Source organism: Acomys minous (genome assembly GCF_964271855.1).
Source record: "Acomys minous genome assembly, chromosome: 11".
Classification (NCBI taxonomy): Eukaryota; Metazoa; Chordata; class Mammalia; order Rodentia; family Muridae; genus Acomys; species Acomys minous.
This window is the reverse complement of record NC_140492.1, coordinates 61,409,407-61,427,242: the sequence shown is the minus strand read 5'-3', so window position 1 is coordinate 61,427,242 and position 17,836 is coordinate 61,409,407. Positions and strand designations below refer to the sequence as shown.

The 17,836-nt window shown below is 47.4% G+C and overlaps 2 long non-coding RNA genes across 3 annotated transcripts; one reads left to right on the top strand and one right to left on the bottom strand.

Annotated features, from left to right (window-relative positions):
* Positions 1–3,572: 3,572 nt before the first annotated feature.
* Positions 3,573–9,403, bottom strand: LOC311608786. 2 transcript variants are annotated; one of them, XR_014783162.1, is made up of 5 exons: positions 9,126–9,403; positions 8,733–8,856; positions 7,465–7,559; positions 6,300–6,397; positions 3,573–3,674 (listed from the first exon to the last, which is right to left on the bottom strand). It is a non-coding gene; the product is annotated as an uncharacterized lncRNA (long non-coding RNA). The 2 variants fall into 2 exon arrangements; XR_014783163.1 differs by having other exon boundaries at positions 7,465–7,579; positions 8,777–8,856.
* Positions 9,404–14,440: 5,037 nt separating this feature from the next.
* On the top strand, positions 14,441–17,088 carry LOC311608601. The gene is made up of 2 exons (XR_014783040.1): positions 14,441–14,515; positions 16,399–17,088. It is a non-coding gene; the product is annotated as an uncharacterized lncRNA (long non-coding RNA).
* Positions 17,089–17,836: the final 748 nt, after the last annotated feature.

The window sequence follows — 17,836 nt, the reverse complement described above, 5'->3', positions numbered from 1 at the left end:
AATCAATCAATCAATCAATAAATAAATAAATAAATAAATAAATCTTTTATGAGGGGCAGGATTCTAGAACAGGGTAGCCACCAGTGACAGAGGTGCAGGCGTGTGATATGGATTCAGTAGTCGTGGGCCTGTTGTGGTGTGTATCATTCTTCCCCGCTGATGAGTAGCCTGAATTCATTGTGTAGGACTTCTCCCCACACCCAAGTATCTGACCAAAGCAACTGCACTGAAGGTGGTTCTCACCTTTCCTAGTTTTTTGACCCTCTTATGGGGGGGGGAACCCCCACCATAAACTTATTTTCATTGCTACTTCATAACTGTAACTTTACTACTGTTATGAACTGTAATATAAATATATGATATGCAAGATATTTATGTGACTCCTGTGAAAGGGCTTTTGTTTGTTTGTTTGTTTGATCCCTGCTGATAAGATTTTGCTATACAGCCCAGGCCGGCTCCATCCTTTTGCCTCAGTCTCTAGATGCCAGACTTGTTTGGAATTTTTTGGTCATTTTGTTTTTGTTTGTTGTTGTTTTTTAAAGCTTTCTTCTTTTCTCTAGAAGAACACTATTTCTTTAGGCAGCCCCGGGGAAACATTTTTCTCTCTGGTAAGGAAGACTTCATTTTATCCCAGTAAAAGGTGAGTTTTCCTCATCATAATTAAGCAGGAAAGAGATGATTCTCAATGAGCTGTGTGACTGCAGTTAATTTTAATTAACAAGCTCCATTTTGGAACTGTTCATCTCTATTTCTTTCATTTTCGTCACCGCTGACACCAAATGGATTTCAGCATGAGTTGCCTCCTCCCCCTTCAATGAACATGTCAAGTGTCTTATGGAGAAGAAAATGAATTTGTCGTAGCCCCCCCCCTTTTTTTTTAAAGCTAATGCCTTACTGTAAAAGAGAAAGACTGTTCACGACAGCCTCTGTGTGATCAGAAGAACTGTAAAGGAGACCTACAGTTCCCTGCAAGCAAGTGGGCAGCAGGGCATAGAAGAAGTGGGGGGATGGGGGGTGAAAGGGGTGGGGGTAAAGGGGGAGGGAGGGGGTGGACAGTATTCCTCCAGGGCTGAGTCGCCAGCGAGGCCACCGTAGTGCAAAGCACCAGTCTTGGAGTCATTAAACAAAAAGATTTGAGAGCCAAATTTTTGTTTTGAGGCTGTTCTCAGCAACTAAAAAAATTTTTTTTTTGGTTTTTTTCGAGACAGGGTTTCTCTGTGTAGCCTTGGCCATCCTGGACTCACTTTGTAGACCAGGCTGGCCTCGAACTCACAGCGATCCGCCTACCTCTGCCTCCCGAGTGCTGGGATTAAAGGCATGTGCCACCACGCCCGGCAAAAGACTATTTTTTAAAGAGCAGATTTTGTTTTGTTTGTTGTTTTAGAAGGAAAATCTCACAAATTTCAACATTTTGCCACCAAAGAACCCCAGGACCAAAGAGCAACAGTGCGGCGGCTGGGGTATGCCATATCTGAACCAGGTCAACTTCATCACCCTGGTACCTTCCACCGCTAGGTGCTATGTGGTTGAAACCTTCACTCCCACATAAAGGTTCCTCGAGACCCCCATTCCCCTGCCTCTAGATTACCCTCAGGGGGAAGTGAGGAAGGTTTTGGGTCAACAGAACACCATCCTGATAGGATGGGATCGGAGGCCGTCATGACAGAGTGTATTGTTTTGCCCTTCTCAATCAACAGCTTTCAATCTAGAGGACACCGAGATGGCTGAGGTCACCAGGGGGCGGGTGGCCTGCACTAGGGCCTGGCCTTGAGTTTGAAGACAGCAAAGAACGAACATAACCAGCCCAAGGGAATAAAGGATTGGTTCCCAACTAAATTTCAGCCATAAGAGTAGGTCCACCCCCAGGAGCACTGAAAAATGACAAGTCTTAGGCTTTTGCCTAGGATAAGAAGTCCCAGCCTTTTATCATCGGAATCTTTCAGTGCTGTGAGTTCAGAGAAGTTTTTGTCCACAGACATGCCATCCTTATTAAGTAATGAACCCATCTCCCACTCTTGTAACTATCAACAGCATCTCCTGCCTTTTATTGAGGGCTTACTCTGTGTGCCCCAGGGACACTGGGAGGGAGATGTGACTGTCCTTATGGACATACAGTAAGGTCACGGGTCTCCTCTAGCAAAGCCTCCAAAAAGGAAGTAGATGGTCTCAGGGCTGCCCCTAGACCCGCTTGCTATCAAGTCATGGATGCCTCAGGATTCTTTCTGGAAGAAGGCATAATGCAGTCAGAAGAAAGAGAGGAGGCCACAGGTAGTCTAGGCTGGTCTTGAACCTGGTAAATAGCTGGGGATGACCTAGAACTCTTGACTCTCCTGCCTCTCCCTCTGGAGTGCGCCAACCACACCGTTTAGTCAACACTGGGAATCCAATCCAGGATGCTGGGATTGTGAGGCGAGCACGCTACCCACTGAACCACATCTCTATCTCCGCAAAGGCAGGAAGCATCTCCACTAGATGGGCAAAGGCCTGACAACTGCTCACAGACAGCGTCTCATCCACCATGCCACTGACAACTTGACCCCTAGACACCCATGGATTCAAAGACCGCAGAGTGCTTGCTGCATTCTGAATTAAGGGACTGGAGAGTGGGGCTCCCAGTTGCTCTGTTGGCAGAGCCCTGGAAAATAAAAGATAGGTGGGCTCAGGGAACATATTACCTTGCCAAAAAAAAAATGTTTGTTTTTTACTGTGTGTGTGTGTGTGTGTGTGTGTGTGTGTGCGTGCGTGCGTGCGTGTATTGCTTGAATGCAGGTGTCAGAGGACAATTTCAGGAGTTGAGTTCCAGGAATAGAATTCAGTTCAGGCTTAGGCAACTGTTTCCGGCCAAGCCATCTCTCTCACTAGCAAAAATATCTTCCTGGCCAAGCCATCTCCCAGGCTGAGCCATCTCGCTGTTACTTATTTGCTTTGTTTTTCTGAAAAACATTCTTTCTTCAGGATTCTATTCCTGGCCACTTATGACAAGTCCTTGGAGCCATCGGTATCAAAGACTTTTTTCTTAGTTCCCTGAGCTGTGGGATGTTACTAACTGGCTCGCTATCTCCACATGGTGAGTGCTTCCTGACACTCTGATGCGACCTTAGGATCTGGACTTACTGACCAAGCTGGGCAGGGCCATCAATCATTAGAGACATTGTGACATGTACCTTCTCAGACTTCAGGTTGGGCATAGATGGAGAAATGAGACGTTTCCATGTTCTAACCGGGACTTAAAAGTCAGTGTTGAGCCAGGTGGTGGTGGCCTTTAATCCCAGCACTCTCGAGGCACAGGCAGGCAGATCACTGTGAGTTCGAGACCAGCCTGGTCTACAGAGTGAGGCCAGGACAGCCAAGGCTACACAGAGAAACCCTGTCTTGAAAAACAAAAACAAAAACAAAAACAAAAACAAAAACAAAAACAAAAAAAGCCAGTGTTGACCCCACAATCCTGTCGGAAACATCTGCTTTAATCCAAGACATTAAAGGCCAGATCTTCCAGTGCTGTGATGGGAGGAGCCTGGTTAGGTAGGAAGAGGTTTACAGAAGGTGGTGGAAGACCCCCCCCATCTCCTTGGGGGGAACCCACCGTTTCCATCTTCATGGTGGTCTCCTAGAAGGGGCAAGCTTCCTCTGATCCACTGGCTCTCAGAACCTCTCCAGGCATGCTCTGGAGTTTGCTGAAGAGAGACAAGAGTGTAGAAAGTTTACAAAGAGAAGGTAACCTAGACTCCTGTGTGGCTTGAGAGCCACTTGGCTGACTACAACCCTGAGGCCTTTCCCCTACCTCCGTGTGGCAAGGACTACACCCCACCCTTCATATCCCCGACAGAGCTGAGTCAGGGACCTCAGATTCTCACGTCCACAGCCTGGAGAAACCCCTCTCAAGCTATTGGTGTTGAGTTAATCCAATATTTTTGTTCTGAGTTGGAATTTCCACGAGCCTACAACAAGAAATGAGTACTCTATCATCAAGACAGCAGAAAGCGGTGGCATAGGCGTGACTCATTTGAGAGCTGACCTTAGGACAAAAGCTCATTTCTGTGTACTTGAAGAGTGTCCTTTACTCAAGGCCACTCTCAGAAAAACTTCCATTTTGCAACCTGGAAGGAAGTGTCAAAACACAAAGCCCAAGTTTCCCAGATGCTGAGGCCAAACAATCGAGCAACTATTGCTTACAGTCTCAGCTTTACCCTGTTATTAGTCACAACGACCCCGTGTTGAATTTATAATGAATGCTACAACAAAATTTATGAGAGAAAGGGTCTGTGTGAAGTCTCTTTATTGGACCTTTTAAAAAATAATTTGTTTAATTGTGTTTTATATACATTGGTGTTTTGCCTGCATGCGTGTCTGTGTGAGGGTCTCAGATTCCCTGGAACAGGAATTACACAGTTGTGAGCGATCATGGGGGTGCTGGGAGTTGAACCTCAGTTCTCTGAAAGAGCACTGAGCTGTCTCTCCAGCCCTGGATCTTTTTAAGAAAAATATTTTGGGGTCTTCCAAAATGTGGAAAGCCCATCGTCAGAATATTATAGAGAGCTTGAAAGCTGGTTGTTGTGGTCTGAACATACAGTCCTAGCTACTCAGGAGGCTGAGGCAGGAAGATCACTTGAAGTGAGGAATTCCAGGGCAACCTAGGCTATATAGCCAGACCAACTTGTCAAAAGATGAAGAAAGGCCATTTCTTTTAATTGTTTCCTAGGTCCCAGAATGCCACCTACTTAAGGACCTGTTTTTCCCCTGTATGAACGTATAGATAAATAGGTCCCAAGACAGGTGTGGTGGCGCACGTCTTTAATCCCAGCACTAGGGAGGCAGAGGCAGGGGGAATCTCAGAGTTTGAGGGCAGCCTAGTCTGCATAGTGAGTTCCAGGACAGCCTGAGCTACATAGTGAGATCCTGTCACAGAGAGGAGAGTGTGGGGAAGGGGGGGGGTGGTTGGGGTGGTTGGGGTGTGTGGGGAGTGTAGGGGATTGTTCCTTTTAGAGGCTCATCAGCCCTCGCATCCACTAAAGGGGCACATAAGGTCAAAAACATCAGTTGACGCTCCCTAAGGCCTTTCCTGACTCTGCACTTCTCTTAGGATTTCCCAGCGGCCGAAGAGCCTCTGTTCCCCCAAAAGCTAACAAATGCCATGAGTGGTCCTAGAAAACATCTGCCTTGGCTGGGAAAGGGCTGTCATCCAAAATGCTTTCTGGGATCCATCCTTTTCGCCCAGTAGCCTGTGCTTGTTGAGACTACTGGACCAGGTCAGGACTACCTTGGTCCTCTGAGGCTCCCGTAACAAATGACCATACCCTGGTGTCTTATAAACAACAGACATTTATTTCTTACCGTGCTGTAGCCTGGGAGGTAAAAAAGTCAAGCTGCCTGTGGTTCTGTGGCTGTGGAGAGCTCCTTGCTACCTTGTTTCTTCTGCTAGTCTCACACAGTTGAAGAGAGCTCTGCCTCCTCGACTCACATAAAGACTCTGATCTCCGGCTGGAGAATGGCTCAGTGCTTAAGAGCACTGGATGCTCTTCCAAAGGTCCTGAGTTCAATTCCCAGCAACCACATCGTGGCTCACAATCATCTATAATGAGGTGTAGTGCCCTCTTCTGGTGTTAATGTGTACGTAGGTAGAATACTGTATAATAAATAGATAAATAAAGAAATAAATCTTTAAAAAAAAAAAGGATACTGATCTCTTCATGAGGTCTCGGTTGTCACATCCCACTGTTGTCATTTGAGTGTTTGTACCCCCTCTCAAACTCTTCTTGGAACTTTGTGGCTAGCACAGCATGGGTAACAGGGGACCATTAGTGGGCAGGCCGTAAGGGTTGTTCCCCATAGTGAGTTAGTGTCCTATGCAAAGGAGGGAGCTAGCCATACTTTAAAAAAAAGACTTTATTTATTTATTTTATGTATATGAGGCTCTATCTGTGTGTACACCTGCTCGCCGGAAGAGGGCATTAGAGGGTACAGATGGTTGTGAGCCACCATGTAGTTGCTAGGAATTGAACTCAAGACCTCAGGAAGAACAGACAGTACTCTTAACCTCTGAATCATCTCTCCAGCCCCTGGTCATACTTTTTTTTTTTTTTTAGCTTTCCAGTTTCTGCCCAGGATGACTGTGATAACAAAATACTATGTTGGGAGCCAAAGACAGGCTTCACTGGACACTGAAACTGGCAAGACCTTGGACTTTCCAGTCTCTGGGACCATGAGGGGGAAATTTGTTCTTATAAATCACTTGATCCCAGATAATGTATCACAGTAGCAGGAATAGTCTGAGATGCCCAGGTACCTCACAGAGGCCTTACCTCTTAGAGCACACATCTTCATGGTGGTCTCCTAGAAGGGGCAAGCTTCCTCTGACCCACTGGCTCTCAGAACCTCTCCAGGCATGCTCTGGAGTTTGCTGAAGAGAGACAAGAGTGTAGAAAGTTTACAAAGAGAAGGTAACCTAGACTCCTGTGTGGCTTGAGAGCCACTTGGCTGACTACAGTCCTGAGGCCTTTCCCCTGCCTCAGTGTGGCAAGGAACACACCCCACCCTTCATATCCCCGACAGAGCTGAGTCAGGGACCTCAGATTCTCATGTCCACAGCCTGGAGAAACCCCTCTCAAGCCACTGGTGTTGCTTGCGCACAGTCACACACAGTCACACAGTCAACAAAGTACTGTCCAAATGACCAGTACCATCTCCGCACGAAGAAATAGGGCCAGAGAAGGAAGGTGACTTATCCAAGGTCATACCAGATGTGGTCCTTTGAGTCTCAATTTCCAAGTCTTTCCACGTTTGACGCTGATCAGCTGTGAGGTGGAAGGTTACACACCACTCCGAAAGACATTGGTGGAAATTTATAACCCCAAAGTGGCTAATGGTAGAACTAAAACGGTAATGAGGAAGCGACAGCGGCCTCATAACAGGACTGCTCCCCAGACTGCTCCCCATCGGGAGCATTAAGCTGATTTGATCACCCTCATTAGAGGTTTCCGCTGAGAGCCAAAACGGGTGTTTCTTAGGAATTTGCCTGATGGATGTGGCAGGGTTAGTGGCTAAGGATAAAGAGCCATCACTGAAACATCCAACTAGATGAAAGGTATCAATTACCAGGATGTGAGGATGTGAAAAGCTACACATAAATTATTTCTAAAACAAAGCAGTTATTTTTAAGATGATTTTTAATCACTGGAGCAGTTTCACCTTTTTCACTTGCTTTGTCAGTCAGAAGGTATCTGAAGCAGGTGGATCTTGCTTCTTGCACCCGGCACTGGGTCTTACCAACATGAGCCAGGCCTACATCAAGAGTAGTAAGTCTGACAGGCAGCTCCGACCATCTGACCCAACTCCTTTACTTTCCAAACAAGGTGGCTGTGATGCAGGCAGGGGAAGGGGCTATCCCCGTCACACAGCTGACCCATCAGGGAGGGCTTGGACCATTCCTCCAGACTACAGGCCAGCAGCTCCCCGCTGAGGACCTACCTGGAAGAGGTGTCCACGCTGTGGGTTTCTGGAGCGTAGTTAGGGAAGCCAAAGAACAAAGGAGCAGGATCCTCTTTCAGTGTCAGCACGATTTACTGTTAAAAAGAAAATATTTCTTTACCCAACTTAAAAATAAAACAAAACAAACCTGGGCCAGTGAGCTGGCACATCCGGTAAAGGCGCTGGTTGCCAAATCCGAGACTGATCCTAGGACCGATGTGGAGGAAGCAGAGGAACAATTCTGCTCACACAGACACAACAATAAAGTCATTTACAATCAAACCAGGAAGAAAGACAAGGAAAGGAGGCATACAGGCAGAAAGGAGAGGGAAGGGTAGGAGGGAAGGAGGGAGGGAAGGAGGGAGGGAGGGAAGGCAAAGTGTATGTACGGTGGGTAAGTACATATGTAAGTGGTCTGTATGCATGTGGGGTGTGTAGCCCAAACATGAAATATGAGTAAAAAATAACAAAAGATCACTAAAGCTGGGTGTGGTGGCGCACGCCTTTAATCCCAGCACTCGGGAGGCAGAGGCAGGCGGATCGCTGTGAGTTCGAGGCCAGCCTGGTCTACAAAGTGAGTCAAGGACAGCCAAGGCTAATACAGAGAGACCCTGCCTTGAAACTGCCCCCCAAAGAAAAAGATTACATTTAAGTTTCATACTTATACAATGTTTGCTTTTCCACATGCCCAAAGTTCTTCCATTGTAAAACTCAATTTTCTCTTTCTTCTCCCCTTAAACTTCATTATACTTTTCTACCCAGCAGCCTGAGAAGCACTGAGCAGAATCACAGCACACTGGCGCCGGAAGTCCTTGATCACCACCAAGTCCAGCCTTCCAGCAAACCTAGAGACCCAGGGAGCCCTGGGTAAAAAAAAAAAATAATTCACCACAGTAATTGCAGAGTTCCAGAGTTCCTCCTGCAGAGACCATGCGACATCTTGCGTCTGAGTTTCATGAACGTTAATGCCTTGTAAAAATATTTTTTAAGCTTGCGTATAAAATAATGAGCTGCGTTATGATATTTTCTTCAAGTAAAGATTCATAATACTGTTTTTTAAAAAATGATGTGAATGTGTGTGTTGGAGAGGGTGTGTGTGCATGAGTGCAGATGCTAGAGAAGCCTGAAAGAGGGTGTGGGTGCCCTGGATCTGGAGTTACAGGTGCTTGTAAGCTGACCAGGGTGGGTGCTCAAAGCTGAACTCAGGTCCTCTATACAGCATGTACTTTAATAATAATGATTATGATATTATTAATTATTATACTTACACTTTATGATGATGATGATGATGATGATGATGATGATGTCTTACTATATAGTGACGGCTGTCCTGGAACTTTCTAAGGCTGGCTTTGAACTCACAGAGATCGACTTGTCTCTGCCCCATGAGTTCTGGGATTAAAGACAATGAATGAGCCATGCTGTGCTCAGTAGCAAACAGCATATACCATAAGCACTGAGCCATCTCTCCAGCCCTTCGTTAGAATGCTTTCATGAATGCCATCATAAATTACTCACATTCGCATATTCCCTCTACTGTCCCCTGTCCCTCCTGCTGCTCCTCTTTCTCCCCCACCAAATAACCCCTTTTGTGTCACACACGTAATCTAGATTCTGTATATAAGAGAAAACAAAGAAGTCAATAATTTTTAAAAACTTGCCTTTACATGTAACCTCGATTGCATAGCATCAGAATGCCCCCTTGGATCCCTTTCACCTCCTTCCTAAAACATTAAGCTCCACCGTGCTGGACCGTCTTCTCTCCCCAGTGTTTTCCTAGCTACTACATCCTTTCACGCTTGGCACATCCCAAGGAATTCATCCCCATTAGGAAGGGAGAAAGAAGGAGACTGGGCGTCAGAGAGCCAGAGAGTGAGTGGGTCAGGGTCACGTGGACAGCAGCACTGGGCCCAAGCTCTCTAGCCAGGCCCCGCTTTCTCTTCTCAGTGGGGCTGCCTGTCTAGAGGGCAGCTGGTGGGTGTGAGCCAGGGTGTGCCATAATCCAAGGATGCAAACTCTGAAAGGCTATTAGGCATGAGAGCTGGTACACCATGGTACTGGCAGCATCTCTCATAAACACTGAACATCTGGCAAAAGAAAAGTTCAGTGAGATGATGCTTATTTCCATAGGCTGTTGTTTCTCCTTTCTTTCTGTCTTTCTTTCTTTCTTTCTTTCTTTCTTTCTTTCTTTCTTTCTTTCTTTTTGAGACAAGGTTTCTCTGTGTATCCCTGCCTGTCCTGGAACTCACACTGTAGACCAGGCTGGCCTCGAACTCAGAGAACCACCTGCCTCTACCTCCTGAGTGCTGGGATTAAAGACATGCACCACCACCACCTCCCAGCAAGCTATTGTTTCTTCAAAGGAGGGGGATTGGAGAATGTCCTGTCTGAAGTTTTGCACAACTCTAACAGTATTGTAACATGTGACCTTCAAGTTCTACTGCACCCAGGCCTACCCCAGGCAGGAAGCCAGCACAGCTCTTGATTTGTAGGCTTTAGGAGAAACTTCAAAGTGAGGTTCATGGGGTCTGAAAAGAATAAGCAGAGAAAGAGACACCAGGAAAATTCAACCATTGGTCCAGGATGATGACCCTCTGTAATTAGCCAGCATGCCCACCTCTGATCCAAAGGTTGAAAGTTTAAAGTCATAATACTATGGCATCTTGATTCCATTCAGTTCTGAAAAGCCAGTGTCTCTAGGCAGCAGCAGGAGCTGGGCTGGCTTCCTGCTGGGGCACTACGGTGGTGTTGTCACAGACCAGGGTAACTAGATGCAGAGAGAGCCCAGCTGGGGCGTCAGGCCCCCACTGGAGTTTGCAGTGCCGGCGGTTAGAAAAAGTGTCTCCAACTTGTAAACACAGCAAATTCAATCTGGAAGTCATTGAGAAAACATAAACACGGAGCCTCACGCAGTGGTGTTTACACTGTTCCAAGCCTGGTGAAAGATGAGACTGCCACGGAGAGGGCTGGGTTGGCGTCTTTTTTTTTTTTCTCCTCCCTCAGGCACTGTGCTTTCAAAAATAAAACTCCACGAACTATATACTGTCCTGAAGACCACATTCCAGCAGAGAGAGCACAGCTCACCAACATGGCGTTATCTGGGTTGTTTTCTGCGTTTGCAGAGACACGACGTTTGTTTTGAAGTGGAAGTGAACAGGACTGGAACAGTGCCTGGGAACAACAGCCTCAGTCGAGAGTGGAGCTTCACTGCTCCCCGAATCTGCTCTGCGTTGGATGCATCCTGGAGTGTTGCATCCTTGTCATCTGACCAGCAAACAAAGCAGAGGCTCAGATGGAGGTTCGATTTGGGGAGTGTGTTGATACCAGAGGCGAAAGCAGGACAGTGATTGGTTAGGTTGGTCTTCTCAGGGCCTGTTGCTTCCAAGGTGGGGGGGTCCTCCATCCAACGCTCTGGCCCAACAATAGTTACTCAGTGTTGTGTTCTCTGTATAGAGCCTGCAAACTTAATGTGAATGGAAAGCCACACGATCTTTCTTCTCTCTTTCCTCCCTCCCTCGCTTCCTTCTTTTTTTTTTTTTTTAAAAAAAAAGAGGATTTATTTATTATGTATGTTCTTAATGCACTCCAGAAGAGGGCACCAGATCTCATTATAGATGGCTGTGAGCCTCCATGTGGTTGCTGGGAATTGAACTCAGGACCTCTGGAAGAGGAGGTGGTGCTCTTAACCTCTGAGCCATCTCTCCAGCCCCCTTCCTTCTTTTATATTTGTTAGTTATATGGCAGTAAGGCATAAGAAGAATAGATATAAGAAGGTACCACAAGGAAATTATTGTGGGAAATGTATTAGATAGAACTAGTTCGGTAGAAAGGATTCCAGACTTAAGACAGTCCTGGAAGAGCCTTTCCCAGCACGGGCTACCAATTTTATATTTAATAATTACAACAGTGATAGATAGAAGCTACCAGGCAGCAGATATTATATTATATGGGGTTTATTAAATGAGTATGGGGGGAGAAGGAAAAGGGGGCCCAGAGAGACAGAGACAGAGAAAGAATGAGAAGAGAAAGAAAGAGTAAGAAGGGTAAGAGAGAGAGGGGGTAGAGTGGACAGGAAGTAGAGAGAGGAAGGGGAAAGAGAGGGCCATGTGGAGGTTTGTCTTTTTTTTTTTTTATGGCCCTGGACAGGCCACGCCCCTTTGGCAGGTAAGTAATGATGTCATAGGTAGGTGGACTGAAGCAGAATGCTAACTCCTTCCTTCCTTCCTTCCTTCCTTCCTTCCTTCCTTCCTTCCTTCTTTCCTTCCTTTTGTGACAGGGTCTCACTATGTAGCTCTCTCTCTGTCCTGGGACTCACTATGTAGACCAGGCTGGCCTCAAACTAAAAGTGTGAGCCACCGTGCCAGGCTAAAAAGTTTTTTTTTTTCTTTTTAGATTTATGTGGTTTTTGTTGTTGTTGATGTTTGTTTGTTGTTGTTTTGAGACAGAGGCTTGACCTGGCTATCCTGGAACTCACTATGTAGAGCAGGCTGGCCATGAACTCACAGAGATCTGCCTGCTTTTGTCTCCTGAGTGCTGGGATTAAAGCTGTGCACCACCACTCCCCTGGCCTGCAGCAAAATAACTTTATGCTTGGGGGAACACCACAACATGAAGAACTGTATTAAGAAAGTTGAGAACCACTGGTCATGCAGAACTTAAACCCACTGGTGAATTCAAAGTCATTCTCTGTCCTTGTTCCTCCTCAGCCACTGCACCATAGCACCCCCATTCTATAGATGAGGGGCCCAAGGACCAGTGAGGTGCAACCATGTGTGTCAAACATCCTCTGAGCTGGCCTACTCTCACCATGGACATACACAAGTTGTCCTGGTAACAGCTTTCCTGTTTCTTGTCTAACCACCTTGTGAGCTTAGGACAACAATCGCCCGCACCCTGCAGCATTCTTCTGGCTTGAGCCCCATTGTTTTTGTTCACTGGTCTATGAAGCATTTTTTAAAAAGTCAAAAGATGATAAACACCCTCCTTGCTGTTCTTCCTCTTCAACGTTTGAAAGCCTCTCAGAGAAATCCAAGATGTGCTGGGACTACTGGTTGACTTCTCCAGGGCCTTTTGGCCAGGGTCTTTGCGGTTTAGTGCTGAGATTCCTAGGGCGGGGCCTTCACTCTCAGATTTGTCTCCTGACCTGGTTTCTGCCTCAAGCTGCACTTCCAATGGGGCCATGGCCTTCACCAATGTCAACTTTCTTGTCTCCCTGGAGACAGGGGCAGCAAACCTACAAGCATTACCTTAGTCATTCAAACATTTATCGAGAAGCTACAGTTTGCCAGGCATTGCTCCAGGCACGAGGGACAGCAATCTCGAGGCCTCTGATACAGTTGCCTCCTAGGGGTTGTGAAGAGCAGAGCGGCCCGTGAGGGGGAGTACCAAACAACATTTCCGGTGATGCTGTGTAGCTTGAAGAAGAGAGGAAGGCAAAGTGGACGTTCTCCTTCCATCCCTTAGCCTCCCAGGACACCACCACAGGTCTCGGGCTCCATTCTAATGACACCTCTGTCTTTTCTAGCTTTAGGAACATGCAGGAAACACAGGACAACAAACATGCCTGTGCCCACCCAAAAGAGAGGCCCAACACAGAGGCCACCTGGCTTGGGTTACAGCCCTGAGCCCTGTTTCCTACCAGCCATCGACTCTCGGTGTGGCCTTCCCTGCCCGCAAAGCTCCACCTCTCGGGACCCAAGCTCTCCTTTGTAAGATAAAGACACATGGTTGCCAAGCGGTTTCCCCTTGCACCCGCCCATTGCAGCTTGGACCATCGCCTCTTTGACTTTTATGCGACAGCATCGGTGTACTCTTTATTTTAATTACTTGAGAAAAGGGATCCAAAGGTTGCCAGGAGACCTGGGAAACGACATGTCCCCAGGAAGAGACAACCGTCTCCAGCAGACAATAAAATGAGCCATCGAGGAATCTGTTATATGCATTTTATTGGGGGGGGGGGAGGGGCGTAAAATATTATCAAGAGGATTTCGAAAGAGAAACTCTCACAAACACCACCGCTCACTGTGGATCTACCCCAAGCTGCACAACCTTTTAAGCTGTAGCCTGCAACTAGTGGGGGACGCAGCCAATGGATCCACACACGCTTAAGTGACTAGTGACAGCTGGTAAGCAGCGGCTGCCCTGACTTCTCTCACCAGTGCCTTGCTGACCCGGCCACCCCAGTTTCACCTCGGGGAGCCCTGCCTCCTCATCACTGGCTACCAAAGGCCAGCCCCTGGGCCAGCAGAGGACCCCCTAGGACCTGATGCCAGCACCTCAGTTAACATCCAGCATCTGCCCTGATGGATATGTTTTGGGGAGTTTAATCTCTCCCCCCACCCCACCCCTAACAAAGTCCTTTTCATCAATTCCTGATACTCTGGCCTCCTGTGAGTGGACTCAGCCAAGTTATATAAGAAAATCATGCCTATTTTACAGGCCAGTAATTGCAAATCTGGTTCCTTCAACAAACTTACACATACGCCAAAAAAAAAAAAAAAAAAAGTCAGACAGAAATGTTGGCTGCAGCACTGTTTATAGCAAGAACATAAATAGCCCTAAAGGCCACTGATAAGCACATGATTGAAAAGCACATGTCTGTCAGTTTCCTGTTACTATAACAATGTTCTTGAGACTGGACGATGCATAAGGACGTTTACTCAGCTTGTGGTTCAGGAGGTGGAAAACCAAGAACATGCTGCCAGCGTCTGGTGGCATCAAAACAGATGGAAGTTGGAAGGGCAGATGGGTGTGAGGGAGAGCCAGGGCACTAGAGGCGGCCCTGTTTTGTACCAATCCACTCTCGAGGTGACTGACTCGGTCCTGTGGAACCAAGAGCTCACAAGAGGAAGGCATCTGTCATTCTCAATGGCCTAATGATGTCTTTAAGGTCTTGCCTCCCACACACCACTGCAACGCCCATACCCCATATAATTTCAGCCTGAGTTGAAAAGAACAGAGCCAGGCTGCAGCATCGTGTGTCCATGAGATACCGTGCGGCAGCATTAGTGAGGATCTTCGCAATGTGCCTCCAACTACAAAGGAAGTAATTGTAAGTAATTGGCAAAGTCCAGGAGTAGGGATTTCAGGTCTCTACTTCTCCACTCCCCGTAACCTTCATCCTCAATGGCTCCTCTGGTGGTACCCAGACTTCTGGAGTACTTGCGGGCCTCACAGAGATACATAGCGTAGAGCAGAGGGAGGAAGAAGCGGTCTCTTGCCCCTGCAGCCATCCACACACATCCTGAACTCTGTCACTGCTGGAGCCATCCTGAAAATGTTTCTGAAGTTTGTGCCATGCAGAACCCACCTTTAGAGTTGCCATGAGGTCACCCTACCCAAGGCCAAGGGTGTTCCCCAAATAGCAGGGAGCAGAATTGAGGGGAAATAGCAAAATGTGACAGTCTACAAAGTCATGTGGGAGCCTCCAGGGCAGAGGATGAGGGTGGTGACAGCAGAGAGAGGGTGGGTGGCAGGGGGAGGCTGCTGCTGTTGCTGTCGTCAGAAAGACAGGCATCAGAAGTATCTGGGTGGGGTTCCTAGAATTTAGGGGGTGATCACTAACTAAATTGCATTAGAAGAGTTGGAAGGAGTTAGGCAAAGCCATAGCCTTTGGGCAAAATTTAAGCAAAAAGAAAAAGTCCTAGTGAGTAAGAAAAAAAATTTTTGTTGTTGTTGTTTTTTGAGACAAGGTTTCTCTGTGTAGCCTTGGCTGTCCTGGACTCGTTTTGTAGACCAGGCTGGCCTCGAACTCACAGAGATCCACCTGCCTCTGCCTCTGCCTCCTGAGTGGAATAAGAAAATATTTTAATTCAATAGTTTTGTAAATAAAAATTAATGGCAACATTCATGCTGTATAAAATATTACTGGGTAAAACAACTGGTTTTTTTTCCTTTCCTTACATTATCCAGTGCAGCTCAGTGTGGCACTAGACGTAGAATGCCATCGGGTCCCAAAATTATAATGCTTAAAAAAGAAAAAGTTAGTTGGAGAAGGAATTAGTACAGAGTAGACATCAAGAGGGGTTTTGTTGCTGTTGTTGTGGTTTTTTCTTTTGTTTGGGTTGTTTTGGGTTTGTTTTTGTCTTTGTTTTTGAGACAGGGTTTCTCTGTGTAGCCTTGGCTTTCCTGGACTTTCTTGGTAGACCAGACTGGCCAGAGATCCAGCTGCCTCTGCCTGCTGAGTGCTGGGATTAAAGGCATGCACCGCCACACCCGGCGACATCAAGAGGTTTATTTCAGCCCTGACAGATACATTAAGGTCCCTCAAGTGCAGCCCGTCCTTTATTTCATCCTGCACAGAAATAAGGGACAGCTGAGATAGTGAGCTAGGACAGCTTGTATGGTCAGAGCTGAGGTCACCGGATGCCGTCTCTCTTCAAAATAAATGGTAGCCTTACTTTGGCTTCTCCACATCAAATGGATGAGGTTGGGGAGGGGAGGCAGGAAAGAGCCCATTGCATGAACAGTCCAAATGGTAGATTATGCTAGCCATTGGTCCAGCCTTTCTTTGGGGGGTGGAGTGAGCAGAGTCAAGTCCTATCTACTATATGATGCTAACTACACTTCCTACCTCTGTGATGTTATCCCGCTATCTACTTCACTCCCTAGTTTCTCCTCTTGCAGCATGCTAGGCTTTAGGAAATGCTATGACACTGGAGTCTGTGACAAGAAAAAGAAGGAAGAGGAGGAACAGAAAGGCTGAAGAGGATAAAGGAGAGACAAAGTGAGGAAGAGTCGGGGGTGTAGCTCAGTATGAAACCCGGCTGACATGCCAGAGCTGAGAGAGAAGGGAGCAGGGAGGTGGTGGTGGCTGGAAAGGGGAGAGGGAGGGAGAAACAACGGTGTGAGGGTGAGCTCAGCCACTTTCCTCAGTTATGAATCGACTGTTCATGTGACACGGTTGGGATTGAAAATTATCCTTCTTCTTGTCAGGAAGGAAAGAAGCCATACATCCAAGCCGGCAGCTGCCCACAGATGCTCTACAAAACATTCCGGACTGCAGACAGACTCCCGAGTGCGTTTGCCTTTGGCCAGGGGGAGACAGCACCTAGCTCTGCGGACGCTCATTAGAATCCAGGTGATAGGAGGCCAGCAAGAAGACCGGAGATAGCCCCAGTGAGCGAAGGCCATGGCAAGCCGGGTGGCCTGACTCCAATCCATGGGCCCACATAAAAGGTGGAAGAAGAAACTCAACTTCCTCTTCCCAGACCTGCTTTTACATCTGTAAATGAGGAAGCTATTCCGCAATGAAGGGCGTCAGGACACATGAGCTCCCCAATAGTTCAGCAACCACATCCTGCTATCCTCCAAGGACACGGGGTGATACTGGAGTCTTGATTCCACAGTAAAGGAACCCCAGGCTGGTGCTGATGATGCTCCAGCTCTGTGGTGTCATCGCGCCTCAGCTTAAACGACCTCCCATGTCCTTTCTGGCCCGGGGACACTCACTTTGGAAAAAGATTGCTATAAATTACATCAGAGTCTCTTGGGGATGAAGCTTTCTTTTAAATGACATGGAAAAAGGAGATGGGGGCAAGGCAACTCAAATGTAAGAACCGGTTCCAAAATGTAACCCTTATGATGGGAAACATAATCCACATAAATAAACTGACTTGAAAAGGAGGGCGCTTGTCCTTTCATTTCCCTTTAACTTCAACTCCTTGCATATCTACAGGAAGGGTAAGAGGGTCGGGGAGGGAGGGAGGGAGGGAAGTGCCTCTCCCCAGAGAGGCACTGAAGTGATTTATCACGTAGGTCACAGCCGCCCCTGTTTGGGCCTGTTACAGTTCGTTAAGCTCCACTAAGCTTAGGTATTACAGGATCAGTCTCTGGAACACTAGTGTTGAAGGAGGAAGGAGGAGGAGGGGGGAGAGGAGGGGGGAGAGGAGGGGGAGGAGGGGGAGGAGGAGGGGGGAGAGGAGGGGGGAGGAGGGAGGAGGGGGAGGAGGAAAAAGAGGGGGAGAGAAGAGGAAGGAAGAGGAAGAGGAGGAGGAGGAGGAAGAGAAGGAGGACAATGAGGAGGAGGAGGAGGGGGGAGAGGAGGGGGAGGAGGGGGAGGAGGAATAGGATGAAGTTGGGTGCTTTTTTTGTTTGTTTGTTTGTTTGTTTGTTTGTTTTTAATATAGCTATGGAGCTGTCTCCAGCCTAGTCTAAATCCTGGGACAATTCTGTTTGTCTTTCTTTTCTATTGAGGTTGTCCATGTTCCTGGCTTTCTCTGCCCCATTGCTCAGGGTTTGCTTATGGCAGCCGAGTAGAAAAGTGTCATATCTGTTAACTGTGGCTGGTTTGCTGATTGTGTGACCACCTGGTTGGCCTGATGCAGGACAGTAAATTCCCTTGGGAGGCTGGTGCTGGGTACCATAGGAGGAA